Below are 21,908 nucleotides of genomic sequence, written 5' to 3'. Positions count from 1 at the left end.
CTAGACAGCTATGGTTAGCACTAAATGTGCAGCAATGAATGGCTCCTGGTTGGGGGTGGTAGATGGTAGATGGAACACAGCACGAGAGGGGTTTATTTCCCCTCTCAAGTCCTATTTGTGTTTTAGGTCTAAATATTGAATGGTATAAAAAGTTTGAACACCTGGGCACTATGGCTCACACTTGTAATCCTAGCTATTTGGAAACTGAGATCTGAGGACCATAGTTTGAAGTCAGCACAGGCAGGAAAATCTGTGAGACTCATCTCCAATTGATCAGCAAAAAGCTGGGTGTGCAGGTATGGCTCAAGTGATAGAGCACCAGACTAGAGCGAAATAGAGGAAACTTGTGAGTCTCCGAGTCCAAGAACCAGTACTACATGCAGGACACAGTTGAATATGCTAATATTTTATAGTTCAATAGGTTAATATGAATTATATGTTAGTATAGGTTGAGCAATACAGATATATGGATTAATAACTAATTTTATATTTAGACTAAGTAGTAAAGAGGAGCTTGTGCTTCCAGTATAAAGAAATAGTTGTTTGAGTTAATCAATGGGCTAATTATCCTGATCTGATTATTACACACTGTACTGTGTCCAGCTATTACACTCTAATTTTCAAACGGTGTGCAATTATTTTATTATGTGACATTTAAACTTTTTATTAAATGTCAAACCATGAAATTAGTAGAGGAAGGAGTGGGAGAAACATTAGGACCTCTTGGCACAGGAAAACACATTTGGAGTAAAAATCCAGAAGCACAGCATGATGGGACTGCATCAAAACTAAAAAGTTTGTGCATGGCAAAGGATACAACCAACAAACTAAAACACAGCCTATGAAATGGGAGAAGATTTTTTTTTTGCCAGCTATACATCAGAGAATATTCAGAGAACGTAAAAAGTAAACCTTTAAAAAAATCCTCATTTTTAATAATGAGTACATATCTAGGGTTCTCCTAGCAGAGGATCACAATAGCTCAAAAGCTATGTACATATGTTCATACAAAATGAGACTAAACCAAATGAACTCTAGGATATGAAACAAGGGGTTTATCTTTGTGATTGTTGTTCTTAAGGTACTATGTAAAGTTATTTCTTTTCTCTTTTTTTCCATTTAGATTAATCTCCTGTGGTTACTGTATCTGCTTTTGTTACCTGGTATATTGTATATATGTTCATTTCTATATTTGAAATAGGGAAAGGAAGGGGGAAAACAAGATGATTGGGAGGGGGTAGGAGTGGGGGGAGTGAAAAGGGGACAAAAACATGAGGAGGGGTATCTAGGTTTGAGAAGTAATGTACCCATTATCTGATGAATATAACTGTAACCCCTCTATACATTATCCTGACAATAAAATTTGCTAAAAAAACCTCAACAAATTAATAAATGAACTAAAGACTTAAAGAGAGATTTCTCAGCAGTAGTAGTAAAAATGGTCAATAGAAAAGTAAAAAACATCTCTGGCCATAAAGGAAGTGCATATGAAAACATTGAGATTCTACCTCTCCCCCATTAGAAGGGCCATTATCAAGAAAAGAAATGATAACAGCTATTGGGAGGATGGGGCCAGGGAGAATCCTACCATGCTGTTGGTGGAAATGTAAACTTGTTCATTCACTCTGGAAAGCAGTACAGAGAGATTCCTCTAAAATTAAACATAGAACAACTGGACATTTATCCAAAAGATTGCAAACAAGGATCTAGTAAAGTCACCAACACCTCCTCAGTGGACAAATGAATCAAGAAAATGTGATGATGTGTATGTATGTGTGTGTGTATTTGTGTATGAATTTTACTCACCCATGAGAAAGAATATTACACCATTTGTAATGAAATAGAAAATCTGGAGAAACTTATGTTAAGTGAACTAAGGTAGGCCCCAGAGCATCAAAGAATGCATGTTGTCCCTCACATGTGGAAGCTTGTTTAGCTTATACATTTTTATGTTAACCTGTTGGGTGCTCTGCAAGTATTTAAAAACTAGTAACCGAAAATGGTAGTAGGTCCAAGGGAGAACTCAAATAATGTAATTCCTTAGAAAGGCAAAGTCAAAGGTCACAAGATAAACACCGAGAAGCAGGTACTTGATAGGAGTGAGGTGGGATCAGGGGGTAAGGGGTAGATGAAGAGAAGAAGAGGAGAATGTAGACAAGAATTTAATGTATATCCCACAGAATTAAAAAGGGTGAGGGAAAAGGTGGATAGGGAGGAATGAGCAAGGGTGTTGAAAGGAATGACCTTGATCAAGATGCACTGTATTCATACATTGTTTTGTTAAATAGCAGCTCCTTTGTACAACTACTTAAGGAGAAAAAAAATGAAAGCTAAAGTTTTTTTTTTGTTAAAGTCTGACAATTATGGGCTAAATTTCTTAGAGATGCAGTATTCACATCAGTATATTTAAAGCAGTGAGTTCTGTAATAATAAGCAAAACAAAACCTGTTTAGTAAGTAAACAAGATTATTTAGGTAGAAGACATTTAAAATTTTTTCTCGACTTCACAAGCATTTCCAAGGGCAGCCAGCTGAGTCATAGAATTACTTTTAAAATATCATGACTTTATAATTGTAAAGTACTACATATAATACATGTAAGTAGTTTGAGAATTTTAATAGGGAATGCTGCTATTAGGCTGCCTCCCAACCCCCATCTTTAGTCCTGAGGCTTTAACTCAGGGCACGGGCATTGTCCTTGAGCTTTCTCAAGTCTAGTTCTCTACCACTTGAGCACAGTATCACTTGTAGCTTTTTCTGTGTAAGTGATACCAAGGAATTAAACCCAGGGCTTTGTGCATGCTAAGTATGTACTCTACCAACAGGCCGCACTCCCAGGCTGGTTGCCATTCTCTTCAGAATTATTGGTGTGTTCTACCCGGTTCTTATTGTTTCCTTTTTTAGTAGTATCTGCATATTTGCAATTTGCATTTTGTCTCTCTTCTATGAATCTTCAAACAGTATAGTATAGTTTTACCTCTTTCAAATACAGTGCAAATTCAGAATTCTTTGTAATCTTTGGTGAATTTTTTTCACATTAAACATTTTATCAGTGGAGTCACCTAGGTTGATGTATGATGCATGATTAATTCATTTTTATAGTTGTTTAATATCTTATCATATGATTACATCCCAAACTATCTTCTGTCCATTAAACATTTGGAAGTTTTCCACTCAATTCTGTTTTTGTTGTTACAGCCAATGCTACTGAGAATGTTCTTTGTGTGTGTGTGTGTGTGTGTGTGTGTGTGTGTGTGTGTGTGTGTGTGTGTGTGTGTGTATGGGTATGTGCCAATACTGGGGTTGAATTCAGGTCCTCAGGTTCTGCTATTTTGCGTAAGGCTTGAACCATACCTTTACTTTCAGCTTATTACTTGGACATAAGAGTCTAATATACTTTTTTTCCCCTTAGACTGGCTTTGAACCAGAATCTTCAGGTCTCAGTCTCCTAAATAGCTAGTTACATTTGTTTCTACATGTATAGACAGGATTTTCTCTGTCTTCTAATTCCTGCAAAAGAATATTGCCAGGGCCCGGGAGTTTGGCCTAGTGGTAGAGTGCTTGCCTAGCATGCACAAAGACCCAGGTTCGATTCCTTGGTACCACATACATAGAAAAAAGCCAGAAGTGGTGCTGAGGCTCAAGTGGTAGAGCTCTAGCCTTGAGAAAGTCCAAGGACAGTGCTCAGGCCCTGAGCTCAAGCACAGGACTGGCAGACCAGAGGAGTGGCACATGTCATGATGAGAATTTACTTCCAACCTGCTTTTTCCTATTTATATTCCCAACACTATTCACATTCTGACACTTGGCATTTATAGAATTTCAAGCTTTTCTACAACCTTGTAGGTGTGAAATACCTCATATGGTTTTAAGTCCATTTTCTTGATTTGCTATCCCTACAACACTTTCTTGCAATATTCTCCATGTTCATGGCTCCAGACAGAGAAGTTAAAATTAAATATCATATGGGCCACTGAATAGCCTTGGTAGCCAAAAGATGAAAGTAGTAATTGTGTAATTCATGGTTCTTTGTTGTAGACAACTTTGGCTAATTTCAGTGCGAAAGAATTTGGAGTAGACTATCAGAGTAAAGACAGTACCTATGGTTAAGCAGGCCAGAGGACCACATTCAGGAAAAGTGAGACTAGAGAATGGAAAGATCCGCAGCAGGTTCCCAGCGCCTGTTTTGTTATGCAGCACTGCTGCTTATGAGACCACTAGTGCTTAGAGGACAACTGTCTGGAATGCTGATGATGGCAGAATTCCAAGTCAGTTCTTCAGTTTCATTCATCATAGATCATAGGTGAGACCAAATTTGAGTGAATCAAGCTCATGATTGCAGCCATTCCAAAGGTATAGTAAAGCGAAGGCATGAAATACAGAATCTCAGTATGCCCTTTAAAACCTACTCCTACACACATTGTGTGGGTTCCTAGTAAAGTCAAAAGTATACATGTTTTTCTGGTGTGTATGGCCAATGTCCTATTGCATGAGACTGATCTGCTAGAGTCATGAACCTGGAAGCCACCGGAATTATTCTCTGAGGTGAGTCTCAGGGAATACAATGATGCCTTGAAAGGAGCTGAGGCAGGGAAGGTGATCACAACATGGGATTGGCGCCATTGTTTATAGGCCTATGGTAGTTAGGAAAGCAGGAAATGAAGGGAGGGAGAAAGAGAAAAGAGATTCAGGAATGAAGTCTGTAAGCATCTTCCCTCAAGAGACCTATTTCCCCTAGTCTTCATCTCTGAAAATTCCCATCATCTTCCAAGAATGCCATCAAAGTATGAACCAATCAATACATTAGTTCATTGGTGAAGAGAGCCCCTGTGGTATAATCATTTTCAAAATCCTTACTTTCAATGCCAGGAGCCCTTTTGAGGGGCATTTCTATCTAAGCCATAACAGTGGAAACAGAGTGGTGCTTGGTATAGGACTGTTTCTCATGACTGAGGAAAAACCTTGCCTGTGAGTCTGAAATTTCCAGTCTGGCTAGTGGAAAGGGTCACTCTTTGCTGTGATTGTGAGGCGCTATCACCTCTGATTGTCAGGTGGTCTTGGCTTGGTTCTGGTCTCTTTCATGTGTGTCAGAGTCCATAGTCTTGAATGTTGATCTGTAGATTTCTGGAATTGTTTCTTTTTCCCCCCCTCCCCTATGCAAATTTCTCCTATTGGGTACCCTGCCTTATTATTCATACTTTGACCTACCTGGACTCCTAGCTTCATTTCTTCACTTCCAAGAGCTTTTAGGGTTCCTCCCTTGGTACTTTGCCTCTCTCAAGAAAGTGAGCATAGGCTACTGTCAGCTTCATCTCCTTTGTTTTCTATCAACCAGGGACTATTGTCTTGTGTTACCTTGTGTACAAGGACTCAGCAATTTCTTTTTGAATTTTTAAAAATTGTAATGAATAGAAAGGTTGCATTATATTCGCCAGATAGAAGGTACATTTCTTCACAAACATTGATACCCCTTCTCATCTTTTTGTCCCCACTTCCCTCCCTCACCCTCTCTCCCCATTTTGTTTTCCCCCCTTCCCTATCCTATTTCAAATAAACAAATAAACATATGTACAATGTACCAGATAACAAGGTAAGATATTATAACAATAAGAGATAACCAAGGGACAACAAAATAGATGAGAAATAACATAGTACATTAAGAATAACAATCACACATTATATGGCTCTTGTTTCCAGATCCTGGAGGACCTTTCATTTAGTCTCATCCTATATGGCCTTATGTAACTAGGTTTTGAGCTATTGTAATCCTCTGCTAGGAGAGTCCAAGGTTTCTACTGATTATGACAAATGAGGGAAACCATTGAGCCTATGTTCCTTTGGGTCTGACTTACTTCACTTAATATGATTTTTTCCCAAGTCTTTCCATTTCCTTACAAGTGGGGCAATATCATTCTTTCTGATGGCAGCATAGAATTCCATTGTGTATAAATACCATATCTTCAGCAACTTTTTAGTCAGTTTTTTTTTTGATATTGTTGCTTCAGCCGGAGAGTATATCTGGTCTCTGTTATTCCATCTTGGCTAAGAAAGGGAATCTACCTAATTTATTATGGTTGGCATTTGATATGTATATCTTTTTAACTTATTTTATAATTTTACTTCCAATCTTAAAAAAATTATTTCCAGGGTGATGTGTAGAGTTAAAGTTACATTTGTAAGGTATTAAGTACATTACTTCTTGAACATTGTTACCCCTTCCATGTTTTTCTCCCACTCTCCCCGCCAACACCCTCCCAAGTCATAAAATTCATTTCCAACATATTGTCTTGTGAATATCACTGTTACACTGGTTCATCCTTTGTCCTTTGTCTCATCATCTTGCTTTTCTCCTTCCCTTCCCGATTCAAATAAACAAATAAATGTATATACAATACACCAGAAAGGCAGATACAGCAATAACAGAGGATAAACCATAAAGGGAAAAAAACCCAAAAGAGTAAAGAAAGAACTTCACATAGTATATTAAAAACAACTACAAAGATAAACCTCTTCTTTCCATATCCTGGAGTTCATGTTGATTAGCCTCATCCTATATGACTATGGTTTATATATGGCTTATATGGCCTCTATGACTATATGCACACAGCTAGGAAAATCCTAGATGTATACTAATTATTACAAATGAGAAAAACCATAGAGCATACGTTTCTTGGGTCTTACTTCGCTTAATATGATTTTTTCCAAGTCTTTCCATTTCCTTATGAATGGGGAGATGCCATTCTTTCTGATGACAACATAGAATTCCATTGTGTAGAAATACCCTATCTTCCATGATCCCTTCCATGATCTACTGAGAGGCCTCTAGGTTGGTTCCATATCTTAGCTATGGCAAATAATGCTGTAATGAATATTGTTGTGCTGGTAGGTTTAGTATGTCCTTATTTCTGGACATTTGGATAAATGCCAAGGAGTGGGATTGCTGGGTCATAGAGGAGCTCTATGTTTAGTCTTTTGAGGAATGGTCATACTGCTTTCCAGAGTAGTTGAAGGAGTTTGCACTCCCACCAACAGTGTAGTAGGGATCCCTCTTGGCCACATCCACACCAGCATCTATTGTTAGATTTCTTGATCGTGGCCATTCTAACTAGGGTGAGGTAAAATCTCAAAGTTATTTTGATTTGCATTTCTTTTATGGCCAGAGATGTCAAGCATTTCTTCATGTGTCTATAGGTCATTCTTATTTCTTCTTCAGAGAAGACTCTTTAAGTCTTTGGCCTATCTTTTGATGGGATGACTGTTTCTTTGAAGATTGGCTTTTGAGAGATTTAATTGAGCTGTAGGTATGTTTCAGATATGAGACTCTTGTCTGTTTTATGGCTAATGAAGATCTTCTCCCACTCTGTGGGTTTCCTATTTATCTTGCTAGCTATGTCTTTTACTTTCAGTCTTTAAGTATTGTTAGACCTTTTTTTTAAGTCTAATTGTCTCTATAAACTGTATAATTTCTTTATAATTAGTGGTTTTACTGATATATTATAGTTCAAATTTATCATTAGTTTTGTGCTTCCTGTTTTACCTTTTAGTTTTGCCTTGCATGATTTTTCCTTTTACTTTTTTTCATATTGGGTTTAAAAAAACCTAATAAAGTTTCATTCCCATTGATTTAGATGTTGCATATTTAATTTCTTGCACATTTCCTAATTATTGCACATTAATCCTTTAATTGCATGTTTTATTCCAATTATTTGAATGATTATCTCTAATTATACTATGTAACCTTAATTTATCAAAATCTAATATTCATGTTTAAAATTTTTGAAAAACATATTCTTAAATTGTGAGACTATACTTAGTGAAGCTTAATTGTGAGACTTCTCCAAGACTAGGGTATTAAGATGTATTACTCTAAATAGAATTTGCATCTTTCTATTCAGTCTGAAAATATGATCATCTTAACATCTCTTAAATTTATTCATGAGTGGAAAGGGCTTTTCTGATGTATGAATTTCAGGCATGATCTCCCTGAGTGGTATGTCTTCCTTTATTCAGGTATTGGGGTGGTGATACTGAGACTTAAACTTGGGGCTTTAGATGTTTTTGCTCAAAGCTGGAGCCCCACCTCCACTTCTGGCTTGCTGGTTAACTAGAGATAAGTCTCTGATTTTTCTGCCCAAGGTGCTGTAAAACCAGGATCTTCAGTTCTCAGCTTCCTGAATAGCTAGGATTACAGGCATGAGCCGCTGGCACTCGGATCCTTTCTTAAAATTCTGAGGGAAAGATAAGCAAGTTTCCTTCTGTTTCCCTTTTGGGGTGTTTCCACCTCCCTCCCACCCAGTCTACTCTTTCACTTAACTATTTAAGAGCATGAAGGTCTCCACACTACCATCCTCCCATACAAAAGCCAGGCCTGTTTTCCTTTCCTGCAAGAATAGCAGCCTGAGGGATAAACCCCAGGTTACCTGTGAGAAACAGGTGTCACCAGGAAAGCTCACTTTTTAGTACCAGCTCTCCAGGGTGGTGCTTTTATGTTATTTTTTTATGTTTATTTTTTGTTATTATTATTTTATGTTTATTTTTTATGAGGGTTTTTTAACGGTCATGTCATCTCTACTATGTATCATGTACTCCAAAACATATTAAAAATATATGCTACCATCTTTTGGGTTTTTTGTACCTGCATGATTTTAAAAAAAATTTAATCTCACATATTGTTAGGAATGGAAATCAAAGGTTTCATTTTGTTTCTACTTAGCAGTTAACATCTTCTAAAGTGCTTTTCTATTAACAGCAGTTTAAGAGACAGTATATGGCAAGGCAGGTTATAGTTTAGCATTCAGGGAGCTTTCTGTTGGGGTCTGTAAGACCAAGTGTGACTGTGATGTGAATTCTTTGGAGGTTTTAAAGACAGACATGATGACTTTTGGAGCCATGGATAGAAGAATGGAGAGAGCAAATGCATTGACATTTGTTAACATGCATGGTTCTTTGTTACTAGCAGTTATCCTTCTGATAACTATAATGGTGGTACTGTTATGTACATGGAAACTTACATGACTTTTCTATCAATTCCTGCTCATAATCTTACTGAGATAGGTATTGACATGCCTGACTTATAGATGGTAATAAAAGTGAGGTTACAAGACAATTTCCTCAGGTCACAAGTTTTGAGCGCCTGCATTAGATTTAAAATCAGAGCCAGTGGCTTCCTACTCAGGCCACTTCCCCTTTTTCCTGCTGTCAATGGCTCTTCAGGAGGAGAGCAGAGAGGCTGGCTGCCATCACGATTTCCCCGAGGCAGTGGACAGAGTCCTTCCCACCCTTGCTGAAACTCCTGCTTCTCTTCTTAATCCCCACCATTCAGATTTCCAATTGTTATTTGAAAGGACGAATGATATACAACCCCAGATCAATTTGGACTGAAGAAATGAACTACATGCCCCTGGGGGAATCCCGTAATGGCATCACTTTGAGTTTTATGGCGAATTCTTAGGGATAAACACTGTGGTAAATGTGCTATCTTACTTAGCAATTTAAATATTCTCTGCAAGCCCATTAGGTCTTGTCATTTTTACACACACTATCCCTGTGTGGGATACTTCCACCTCACCTTCCCCCAAAGCCTGCTCTTCCAAAAACAGATGTTACTCATGTGGGCACTTCAGAAGCTGCTCCTCATATTGAGGGTGAAGAGTGGGAGGAGGTTTGTTGAAGGACTTACTGACTTTAAAGGATTATTTTTGATGTTTGACTCTTGCTCTACAGCTGGAAAAACCTTTAAGAAAGCTAGATGCCTCCTGCTTTAAACCATGTCTCACCCCAGCCTACATGATCACTATTCCAACATCAATCCTGTTGTCCTTTGTTATTCTCAAGCTCTTTGTAGTTCAACTAGAAGTCTATCCTGCTTTTTCCAGAATGCCTCACATGTGGGTGAGAAATATGACTGTATACATTTACAGTGCAAATTCTGGCATCTGGATCCAAATTCCTTCAGGGAAGGGCAGTCCATTTTCCTCTGTGGGATGAACACAGTAGTTGCTAAGGGGAAGACCGAGGAAGAGATGATAGATATGTAGGTACCTGAGTCGTTGGCTTTTTCTGTCAGCCACTGAGAGCTCTCAGGGGCTGCTGGGAAAGTTGGGCAAATGCTCAGTTTTGTCACTATAAGGCTGTGACGCTAAACTGTATGTACACTTCTGACAGGTCACAAGGACAACTCTTTCTGCCTAGACCTGGAGGCAACTTAGTGTTAAAGAAGAATCACGGAAGGTTGAGCTCCTGAGCCTCTTCTTCCCCAAGTTCAAATATCACCTGTTCCCAGGCCAAAGAGGGAATTTATCTAGCCAGGATAGCTTGATAAGATACACACTCAATTATTGTAACTGTTATCATCTGTATTTTCAGCGTTTCTTGGAACACTCAGGCACAGCAACTTCTGAGACTGTTTTATACAACTAGACTGTGAGAAATGAGAGAGGGGATCAGAAAAGGAGAGAAATGAGTAAACATCCCCAAGCAGGAGGTTAGCAGCAACCACACTAACACTCTAGTCTCCAGAGAAAAGAGATTTTGAGAGAGAAGGAAAGGAGGGAGAGAGGGACAGAGCAGGAGAGAGGGACACAGCAAAAGAGAGGGAGGGAGAGGAGACAGAGACAGAGCAGCTAAGGGAAAGAGAGAGGGAGAGGAGTGAGAGGCTGGGAGAGGAAGGGAGAGGAAAAGGAGAGCTGATACACTATGGCATCATAATAGACATTTCTGACTGTCCAATTCCAGACAGTCTTCCGTCAATGATAGGAAGATGGAGAAAGGGGAAGAATATGCTACCTCGGACTTCGCATGAGAGTTCAACTTTTTACAATTACTCCGCACAAGGGGAATGAGCTTATGATCTTGGAAAAAGTGACATTTAGGATAGTTTGACCTGTTTGTATGGATACTCCACGATTTACTTAATCTGATGGCACCTGGCTGGCGGTGTGACTTAGAGTGGAAAGTGCAAACATTTGTTTGCCTTGTTCCTGGATCTTAGAAGAAAATCAGTCCATTTGTCACCACTTATATTGGGCATAGGTTTCTCATAGGTATCCTCTAGTAGGATGGAAAAGTTCTAGGGTGCCTAAGATATGTTATCCTGTTTGAAATTTTGGAAAACGACTTTCCTTGGTCTCCAGATTGTATGGTATTTTTTAGATTGTTAATACAGTGAGTTTATTGATTTTGAATGCTAAACTGATTTTGCATTCTCACGATAAACTCCATTGTTCATGATGTATGAGCTTTTTGGTATTTTTCTGTAATTAAGTTGCTTAAAATTTTCAGGATTTTTGGTCTACTTTATAGAGAAATTGTAGCTTAATGTTCAATCTGGTTTGGGGATCAGGTCAATGCTGGAATGATAGAATTTTTTGTCTCATTATATGGAAAGAACTTATGTAGAATAAGCATATATATATACATATATATATATTTCTTAATTTTGGTAAATGTTTCCAGAATTCTATTTTTACTAGAATATTCTTTATGAAAAGGAAGGATTCATATTTTTTCTTAGGTACAGGTTACTTGGTATTTCTTCTTGAGCATTGGTTTAGTTTCTATCTTTAGAGGAATTTTTCTGTTTTATCAAAGTTGGATGTATTGGTATAAAGTTTTTGTGATATTGACTTGATCTTCTTTTAACATTGACAAGGTTTATAGTTTACTTCTTTTCTCATTCAATGACAGTGATGATTTCCTTTTCCTCCTGCACTTCCTTTTTTCTTCTCTCTACCCCATTTTCCCTTGTTCAACCTATCTAGAAAGTTATACAGCCATTGATATTTTCTTTTTTTTTGCATTTTTTATTGTAATTAGTAAAAGGGTTACATGATATTTGCCAGATAGAAGGTGCATTAATTCACGTACATTGATACCCTTTCACATGTCTTGGTACCCATTTCCCTCCCCCCCCCCACACCCGCCACCCATCTTGGTTTTCCCCCCTTCCCTATCAAATTTCAAATAACCAAATACAAATAAATTCAATATATCAGATAACAAAGTGAGATACTGTAACAATATGAGATAACCAAGGGACAGCAAAGGAGATGAGAGACAACATAGTACATTAAGGACAACAATCATTCGTTATAAGCCATTGATATTTTCAAAGAAGCAAGTTTGGTTTTTATTGATTTTTCTCCACCCATTTCTGTTTTCTGTTTCAATTTCCTACTTTTACACTTAATAATTTACTTCCTTTTGACTTGGGTTTGCTTTTATTTTTCTAATTTCTTAAGGATATGCTTAGCTAATTAATTTTATACTTTCTATTTTCTGGATAGAACATTTCATTGCTATAATTTAGCCTGCACATCCTGCTTTAGCTTTAAAAATAAATGTCTCAGTCTCAGTCTCACTCTCTCTCGCTCTCTGTGGTGTGTGTGTGTGTGTGTGTGTGTGTGTGTGTGTGTGTGTACGCTTGAACTTGGGGCCTGTCTGTGAGCTTCTTTGCTCAATGCTAACTCTCTACCACTTGATCCACAGCTTCACTTCCAACTTTTTGGTTGTTAATTGGAGAAATGCATGTCATAGACTTTTCTGCCTGATCTGGCTCTGCATCATGGTCCTCAGATTTCAGCCACCAAGTAACCAGGATTCGTTGGTAAAAAGAAATTTTGATGTATTACATTTTCTGTTTTTTTTTCAGGCAAAATATTTTCTGATTTTTTTTTGGTTCATAGGTTATTTGAAAATGGGCCACCTACTTTCCAAATATTTGTTGTTTTTTCTTTCTCTGTTACTGATGCCTATTTTAATTCCATTGTGGCCAGAGAAAATTTCCTAAATGATTTTTACCCTGTTAAATTGAGACTTGTTTTATGGCTTAGAATACAATCTCATTTGGTAAGTATTTAATGCATTCTCTTGAAAAATGTGTTTCCTAGAGTTTGATAGAGTATTCTACAAATGTTGACTCAGGTCAGTTAATAGTGTTTATGCCTTTGTTTTCTTATTATTGTTTTTCATCAATTATTAGAGAATGATTGCAATTTCTGACCAAAATTGTAGTTTTGTCAATATTCTTTTATATGTAAAAGCCTGTTATTAGGTGCATACATATTTATTATTATTATTATTATTATATTTTCTTGATGAATTGGTTTCTTTATTTCTGATGATTTTTCTATTTCTGGCTCTACTTCATCTTTTAGTGTTAAAATACAGACCTCTCTTTTTCTTTTCACATATAGAGATAACATATAATTAAATATAGTTGTGTATGTAATTATATGTAATATATTATACACAATGTATTAAAATTATATAATATATTGAATATAACATAAAGTAAATATTATAAATATCGTTAATATATGTCATATAATTATAAAATATCAACATAAATATATAATATATAAACATATTCTGACATGAATATGTAAATTGACTATCTCAACTACTTTTAAGTGTATAGTTCCATAATGTTAAGAATATTACTTTTTCTTTTCAATGATTCTATAGAACTTTTGAAACTGCAACTCTTATGTAATTTCTCTGTTTATCACCTTCATAATTTAAAAAAAAAACCATAAAACCACAACTCATGCTGGGAGTTTGGCCTAGTGGTAGAATGCTTGCCTAGCACGCACAAAGACCCAGGTTTGATTCCTCACTAGCACATATAAAGAATAAGGTGGAAGTGGTTCTGTGGTTCAAGTGGTAGAGCTTTAGCCTTGAGAAAGCCCAAGGGCAGCACTCAGGCCCTGAGTTCAAGCTCCAGGAGTAGCAAAAAAAAAGAAAGAAAGAAAGAAAGAAAGAAAGAAAGAAAGAAAGAAAGAAAGAAAGAAAGAAAGGAAGGAAAAGAAAAATTGCAACTCTTTAAATTCTGACCTTCCTCTCTCTGTCTTCTTCATTCTTTCCCTTATAATCCATATGTTTCCTTATATTTAAAGGGGTTTCTCACAGGCAACTTATAGTTGTGTCTTTTTTTTTCCTGGACTTGAGCTAAGGGCCTGAACACTGTCCTTGGGCTTTCCTCAAGGCTAGTGTTCTACCTTTAGCCACCACATCACTTCTGGCTTTTTCTATGTATGTGATACCGAGGAATTGAACCTGGGTCTTTGTGCACACTAGGCAGGACTCTACCACTGGGCCAAACTCCTGGCCCTGTGTCTTGTTTTTTTTTTTTTAAAAAAGAAATCTGTGCTGATGTCTGTTTGTTTGGTATGTTTAAACTATTAATATGTAAAATAGTTATTGATATAGTTAGATAATAGCTACCAATTTTATAAATTTGTATTGATTATCCCTAATCTTAAAAAATCTTCTATTCTTTTTCTGCCTTCTCTGTTTTAAAGTGAACATATGGTTACAACCCTCTCTTCTTTTCCTTGATCAATTATACTTCTCCAAACATTTTTAATAATTGTGCAAGAGTTTCAAATATACATCTGCAACTATTGTATGTTTTTAAGTAACTCGACACAGCTTTCTAGATAGAGATAGGTGCTTTATAACAGATTTTTCTCCTATCTCTGTCATAGGCTTACTGATGTTACATTTCTTGAGCTATAATCACCTAAGGCATTTTTACTCTTACTAATTTGAATTAATATTTATCTACTAAAAGACAGAGTAGAAATAAAGATTTCTGTTTTACCTTCCTCTTCTTTTTCTAATGTTTTTTTGTACAGATTCCAATTTTTTGACCTAAGTATTCTTTCTTCTTTCCAAAGAAATGTTCACGTTTCTGGCATGGTAATCTTCCATTAACAAATTCTCTCCATTTCTGTTTATAGGACACAGACTTCTAAAATTTTTCTCTGAACTCTCAATATTTTAATTCAGTCTGACCTTTTACTGATTTGTTTTTTAGCAGTTAATGTGATCACGAACATGACTGGGTTAAGTTTTCTGCCTTATTTATTTTTCCCCTGGCTCATTTGTATTTGACTCCTCCTTTCATTTGAGCTTTTCTTGATTTCCCTTTCATTACTTACATATTTGTGTTACTTTATTTTTTTAAAATTATTTTTAGTGTGCCTTGCATGCTCACTGGCATTTTTCTTCAAGGCTTGTGTGCTACCACTTGAACAATACCTTGGGTTTTGTCTTTTTGCTGACTATTTCTGCCTATGCCAATTTTGAACTTGGATCCTCAGGTTCTCAGCCTCTTGATTAGCTAGGATTACAAGCATAAGCCACAAGTCCCTAGCTTTATTTTCTTTTTTAGTTATCTATTTGTTTTGTTTTGCCTTTGTTTTGTAGTAGTTTCTGTAGGGATTATAGTGGGGTTTTGATACATATATTTTTTCAAAAAGGAATTATGAAGGAATTCATTGAAAAAATTTCAAACTTTCAGAGAATAGAGAAATGAGATGATTACTAAAGAATTATCTTCAAAATTCCTAACTTTTTCTGTTGATAAATGATATCAGAAAAGAAAACATAAATTAATAAGTCAATCACAGATAAATGTCATAAACACTGTGTTGTTTTTTATGATGGTGTTAGAACCTCTTGGGTATTGTTATGTATAGGCCACTCATTTATTATTCATGAATAATTTCTTTTAAAAATTATCTTTATTTATAAAAGCACTTTAATTCAACATATCTGTTTATGAGTACAGTTCATTTTGATAATGTCTTCCCTTTCATTATAGTGTGTGTGTGTGTGTGTGTGTGTGTTTGTGTGAATTTTTTTTTCCTTTTTTGGCTATCATCGACTTGAACTCAGGGCCTAGGCACTGTTCCTGAGCTTTTTTGCTCAAGGACAGTGCACTCTAGTTACAGTGCTACTTTCAGATTTCTAGGGGTTATGCAGATACGAGTATCACAGACTTTTCTGCCAGGGATGGCTTCGAACTGTGATTATTAGTCTGTGATTACTCAGCCTCCTGAGTAGCTAGTATTGCAGGTTTTAGCCACTGGTGTCCAACTTATATGTTGTAACTTAACACATTCTACCTACAAATGATATTATCCTATTACACGTATAATCCATCATAGTATTTGGTTCCATTGTCATTTTGTCCTCCTAGCTTTTATGCTTTTGTTGTTATTACTCATTTTAGTTTGAAATATATTGCAATCTCTTAAAATGGATTGTTAGTAATTTTTACTTTAAACAATCAATTATCCTTTAAATAGATTTAAAAACAAGAAAAGTATCTTTTGTATCCACTCTCATATTTACCACTTTGGTTTTCACCAGGGCACTGTGCAGATCCTAATTTGCATTTGCATTGTTTTCTTCCATCTGAAGGTTTTAAACATGAGTTTCATTTCAACAGTATTGCTGTATTGGTAATGAATCATCTCAGTTTTTGTATACCAGCTTTTGGCTAGAATTATTTTAACTCCATAGAATTCTAGGGTGACACTTTTTTCTTTCAGATCTTTAAAAGATATGAGTGCTATCTTCCAAATTGATTTATTTCTTTGGGCTATCTGTGGTTATTCTTGTGTGGTCTTTTTGGTTTGGTTTTGTTTGGGAGGGGGATGTAATATTCTTGGACTTAAGATTTTATCTCTATTAGGAGTTCAACAACTTCCCGATTATAAGATTCTTCAGGGTGGTTTTCTTCATATTTGTTCTGTTTTAGGACTTACTGATCTATGTGTTTCTAGGTTGTATTTCCTTTAACTTTTAGGATAAATCAAAGGAAATTCACAGGTTAGGAAACTTTTTGTTAGATGGAAATTTTCATACAGCAAGTTTCTTGAGGACATGAAATAGTCCTTCAATTTTATCTCACATTCAGACAAGGTAGACATGCCCCTGGTTGACTAGTTCTAGAGAGTGTTCAGCTCTCAGAAAAGTAGTATGGTATATAGCAAGGAAGTTCCCTTTGGCCAAGAACTGTACATTATTTATACTTAGCACCTGTTGCCCTTGGGGCCTATGAGTGTCTCCCTTCACAAATGCCTCCTTTTAAAGTACAATGAACTTCAATTCAATACAAGTGCAAGGGGGGATGTATCTCATTCCCACAGCAGACATTACTTCCACCACTATTTTTTGGGGCACTTCCATAATGGTAGATCTTAATTGTTACTCTTTTTTTGTGTGTGTATGAGTCCTCAGACTTCTAAAAGATAGGTTCTATTTCAACTAGTCTAATATTGGAGTATTGTGTTTATTCATTTGTAATCATTTATCAAAGAATCTTTTGGATCATCCTCTATAATTGCTTCATTTCACAGCTGAATAAACTAAGATTGTACAGGGAGTCCATGAGCATCTTACCTGAGACTAGAACCCAGGCTTCTCACTCTGTAATTCACTGTTTCTTTTCACAGCACCTAGGCATATAATAGTGAGTCATCAGTAACTAATACATAGATATAATTGATAATTTATTACTATGTCTCTGAAGAGTAGCTCTCATAAGGCTTAAAACATACATGAATAGTATGTTTAGTATATGTCTTCAGGAAATTGTTAAATTTTAAGAAAAATCAAAGATCTACCCATTCACATAAAATTACAAATAGTGCATTTTATGTTTAAATATGGATTTTAAGTGCTATAATAGCAAAAACAGGACTACACGGATATATTCTTTTTTGGTTGGTTGTACAGTTTGAATGCCTGGGTGCTGTCCCTGAACTCTTCAGCTCTCAAGGCTACTACCCTACCCCTTGAGCCACAGTTCTACTTCTAGTTTTCTGGTGGCTAATTGGAGATTAAAGTCTCACAGCTTTTGTACCTGGGCTGGCTTTGAACCATGATCCTCAGATATCAGCCCCCTGAGTAGCTAAGATTAAAGGTGTGAGCCACCACACCTGGCTATAAGGATATATTCTATGTCCTCCTGGTAGCACTGATTATCTCTGGGTGTTGGAATGGAGAACATTTTATATTTATTTAGTTAAAAGGTTTTCATCAACAAACGTAGATTAAGTATGTAATTTTAAATAAAACTAAATCAAGTAGCTAGTCTAATGAACCATCTCAAAATTGTATTTTTCTTCAGCATTCCTGTGGCAGGTTGCCTACCACCGTTGAAGATCCTTTATCCATCTTTAGATCCCATTGCTTCTTTTTTTAAAGATTTATTAGCACTGATTTTTACATCATATCTCCAATGTCATGTTTAACAAACAAGTATTCAAGAAGGGAATCTCTATATGCAATCACTGGCACATAGCCCCATTGCTTCTTAAAATATCTTTATGGTTGATCTGGAATCTATTCTCTAAGTTGCTTCTAATTGTTTTTCTGGTATGACCATTCTTAATTCTCTATAAAAGGCCATGAGAGAAATAAAGACAACCTTAAGATATTTGAGGATATATTTAGTCACTAAAGACCATCCTAAATCATATCTGCACAGGTTCTTAAGAGCTTCAGTCAAAGACTATTAGGTGGACCTAATAGTAATTTCCTAGTAATTACTGGGATATTTACCCTCTGAACATTAATCACACCCTCAACATTTACCACGTGGTAGGTTGAGGATACAAAAATGAACATTCAGATAATTCCTCTGGGACTTACCCTGGGAAAAGGCAGATTTATGACGATGATCATGTAGTTCAATGAAGGCATGAGAAAAGATCTGTGGAAGCACAGAGCTATGACACTAATTCTCCCTGGGGGACCACAGAAAGTGTTACTTGGAAGGTGGCATTAGACCTGTGTCTTGAAAGGAAAAAACAAGTTTGCCTTGGCCCAATAGTCATGCTGAGGCCACAAACATTTCCCAAGGGAATTCTGCTTCTCCCAAAACACTAAGTTCTTCAATAGTTCCTTTCCAGGCAGAGGGTTTGGCTACTTTACTTCTTGGGGTAGATGAGATATGGAAAGGGAATATAATATAGGCATGAGGTAATAGAGAGACATATCCCTCCCTTTGCCAGCAATTTAAACAAAGAGCTTTCTCAAAAGAAGCTGAAAAAAAGCTGAAAGACTAGAATCAACTTTTCCCATAGCACTTGGTGAATCAGGTGTTTCTACCATGTGTCACTTATCCACACACTCTGAGTTGTATGTGTCACTCATTCTCTCCCCATGCCACCTCAAGAAAAAGTTTACCTCTTTAATTTCTATGTGATGGCTAATATAATCAATCTCTAGCTTTTCTACAGCTTTTGTCTTGATGTATAAGCAAGAATCTGCTTTAAGAAAACAACAACAATTACAACAAAATCCCCAAGTACTAACTGTTTCTGTTAGTATTATATTTGACTAATATTCATGATGTCAATTTGGAAACATGATCTTGGCCATTCCTGTCTACTTTCTGATTTCTCCATATCGGTCTTAGTATCATAACATACAGGAAATCATGAGCAGCTGACACCAGGAACTCACTCTGACTTTGCATACACAGCTATTTCTCTGTTCCTCTGGATGTAGCCTGAGAGAACTGAGCTTCAAATGTGAATTCCAATAGATACCTCATACCACAATGCTTCAGGAATCAGAGAATCAGAGTTATCACCTACTATGTAGGACACCTACCATGTAAAAATATGAGGTCCCTTAAGGTGTATTTAACTTTATTTCTCCTCATGCTAGGTGGTTTTAATTAATTTGCACTATTTACTGAGCATCTAATGTGTATCCATCATCTCATCTTTCTTTTCCTCCTTGTCCTCCTTTGACTCAATTTATATCCCAAAAACCTTTTCTTCTTCAACACTCCCTTGGGCTATTGACTCATATCTCTATTTCATTGCTGAACTTTTTCAACCAGCCATCCACAGTTGCTCTTTCTACTTCCTTAACCTTTCATAACTCCTTATCTCAGTGTCATCTATCTTCGACTTTCTCTCTCTGGATTTCCCTACATCTTTAAAATAAATACCTCCCTTTCTGTTCCTTATAATTAAATGCTTTCCAAGTCATTCTCATCTCGCCAGTTCACCCCTCTGACCTCTATGTAAGACCAGTATACTGTGACTCAGTGATTTTTTTCTTAAAGCAGCCAAAGGTATTGTTGAATTCTCAAAAACTAGTTGGCCCTGAAAGACTCAGATTTAACCTTAACATCATCCTCCAGGAGTTGTTGGTAAAATGAAGTGGAGCATCTATGTCAGGCTCTAGTCCACGGAGGATCTCTCTGAAGGTAATCTTGAAGTTGAAGTCAACATTGGATCTGTTACTTCTTGAGAGATAGACAGCAGCAAAGAAGGATAGTCATGAGCTGAAATCTGGTCAGTGAGGTCAGTATTGAGGTCGTTCTCCCCTAGGACTTTTTTCATATATTTTTAATTGTAATTAATAGAAGGGTTCCATTATATTCACCAGATAGAAGATGCATTACTTCACATACATTGATACCCTTTCTCATGTCTTGGTCCCCATTTTCCTCCTCCTCCCACTGCCCCTCATCTTGTTTTCCTCCCTTCCCTATCCGACTTCCAATAACCAAATACGCATATATACAATATATCAGATAACCAGGTGAAATACTGTAACAATATGAGATATCCAAGGGACAGCGAAAGAGATGAGAGATAACATAGTACATTAAGGACAACAATCACACATTATATGGCTTTTGTTTCTATATCATGGAGGTCCTTTCATTTAGCATCATTCTATATGGCCTTATGTATCTAGGTTTTATTCTATTGCAAATCTCTGCTAGGAGAGCCCAAGGTTTCTACTGATTATGACAAATGAGGTAAACTATTGAGCCTATGTTCCTTTGAGTCTGGCTTACTTCACTTAATATGATGTTTTCTAAGTCTTTCCATTTCCTTACAAATGGAGCAATGTCGTTCTTTCTGACAGCAGCATAGAATTCCATTGTGTATAAATACCACATTTTGTTGATCCACTCATCAACTGAGGGGCATCTGGGTTGGTTCCATATCTTTGCTGTGGTAAATAGTGCTGCAATGAACATTGTTGTGCTAGTGGATTTAGTATGCCCTTGTTTCTGGATGATTGGGCAAATGCCAAAGAGTGGAATTGCTGGGTCATAGGGGAGTTCTGTTTAGTCTTTTGAGGAACTGCCATACTGCTTTCCATAGTGATTGAACGAGTTTCACTCCTACCAACAGTGTAGTAGTGATCCCTCCTGGCCACATCCCCTCCAGCATGTGTTGTTATTAGATTTCTTGATCATGGCCATTCTAACTGGAGTGAGGTAGAATCTTAGAGTTGTTTTAATTTGTCTTTCTTTTATGGCCAGAGATGTCGAGCATTTTTCATGTGTCCATAGGCCATTCTCATTTCTTCTTCAGAGAAGACTCTCTTTAAGTCTTTGGCCCATCTTTTAATGGGATGGTTGCTTCTTTGGAGATTAGTTTTGGAATGGTTCAATTTTTTGAACTGTTGATTTATTTTAGATATGAGACCTTTGTCCATTGTATGGTTAGTGAAGATCTTCTCCCACTTTGTAGGCTTTCTAGTTAATTTGCTAGCTATGTCCTTTGCCATACAGAAGCTCTGCAGTTTAATGCAGTGGGACTTTTTTTTTAATTGTAGTGCTAGGGTTTGAACTCCAGGCCCCAAGTTTGCTAAACAAGTATTCTATCACTTGAGCCTTTCCCTGGGATCTTGCAGAAGATACAATGGTGATGATGGAGAACTTAATCTCCATTGTGGTATCAGAGTGATTTATCACGAAAATTACTTGCTTCTAGAGTGTTGAAATGGACAGGTTTTTTTTACTATAGTCTATTTTTAGTATAGACACTGATACATTAAACCCCTATTTGCATTTCAATTAGTCTTGCCCAATCAAGTAATTGTCCTCAAGCCAATTGGATATACAATTGCTGTATCAATTCAAAACCTTCATTCTTGCTGAATGATGGTAGCTCATGCATCTATAATCCTAGCTATTCAGGAAGCTGAGATCTGAGGATTGCAGGGCAGGAAAGTCTGTGAGACTCTTATCATCAATTTCAGCCAGAGAAACATATCAAGAAGTGGAGATATGGCTCAAATGGTAGGGCACTAGCTTTGAGCATTGAATTCAAGGCTCAAACAAGTACACACACA

The sequence above is a fragment of the Megascapheus bottae genome, chromosome 6, assembly GCF_031878675.1.
Source record: "Megascapheus bottae isolate mThoBot1 chromosome 6, mThoBot2.hap1, whole genome shotgun sequence".
NCBI lineage: Eukaryota > Metazoa > Chordata > Mammalia > Rodentia > Geomyidae > Megascapheus > Megascapheus bottae.
The sequence above is the reverse complement of the archived record's forward strand: the minus strand, read 5'-3'. Positions refer to the sequence as shown.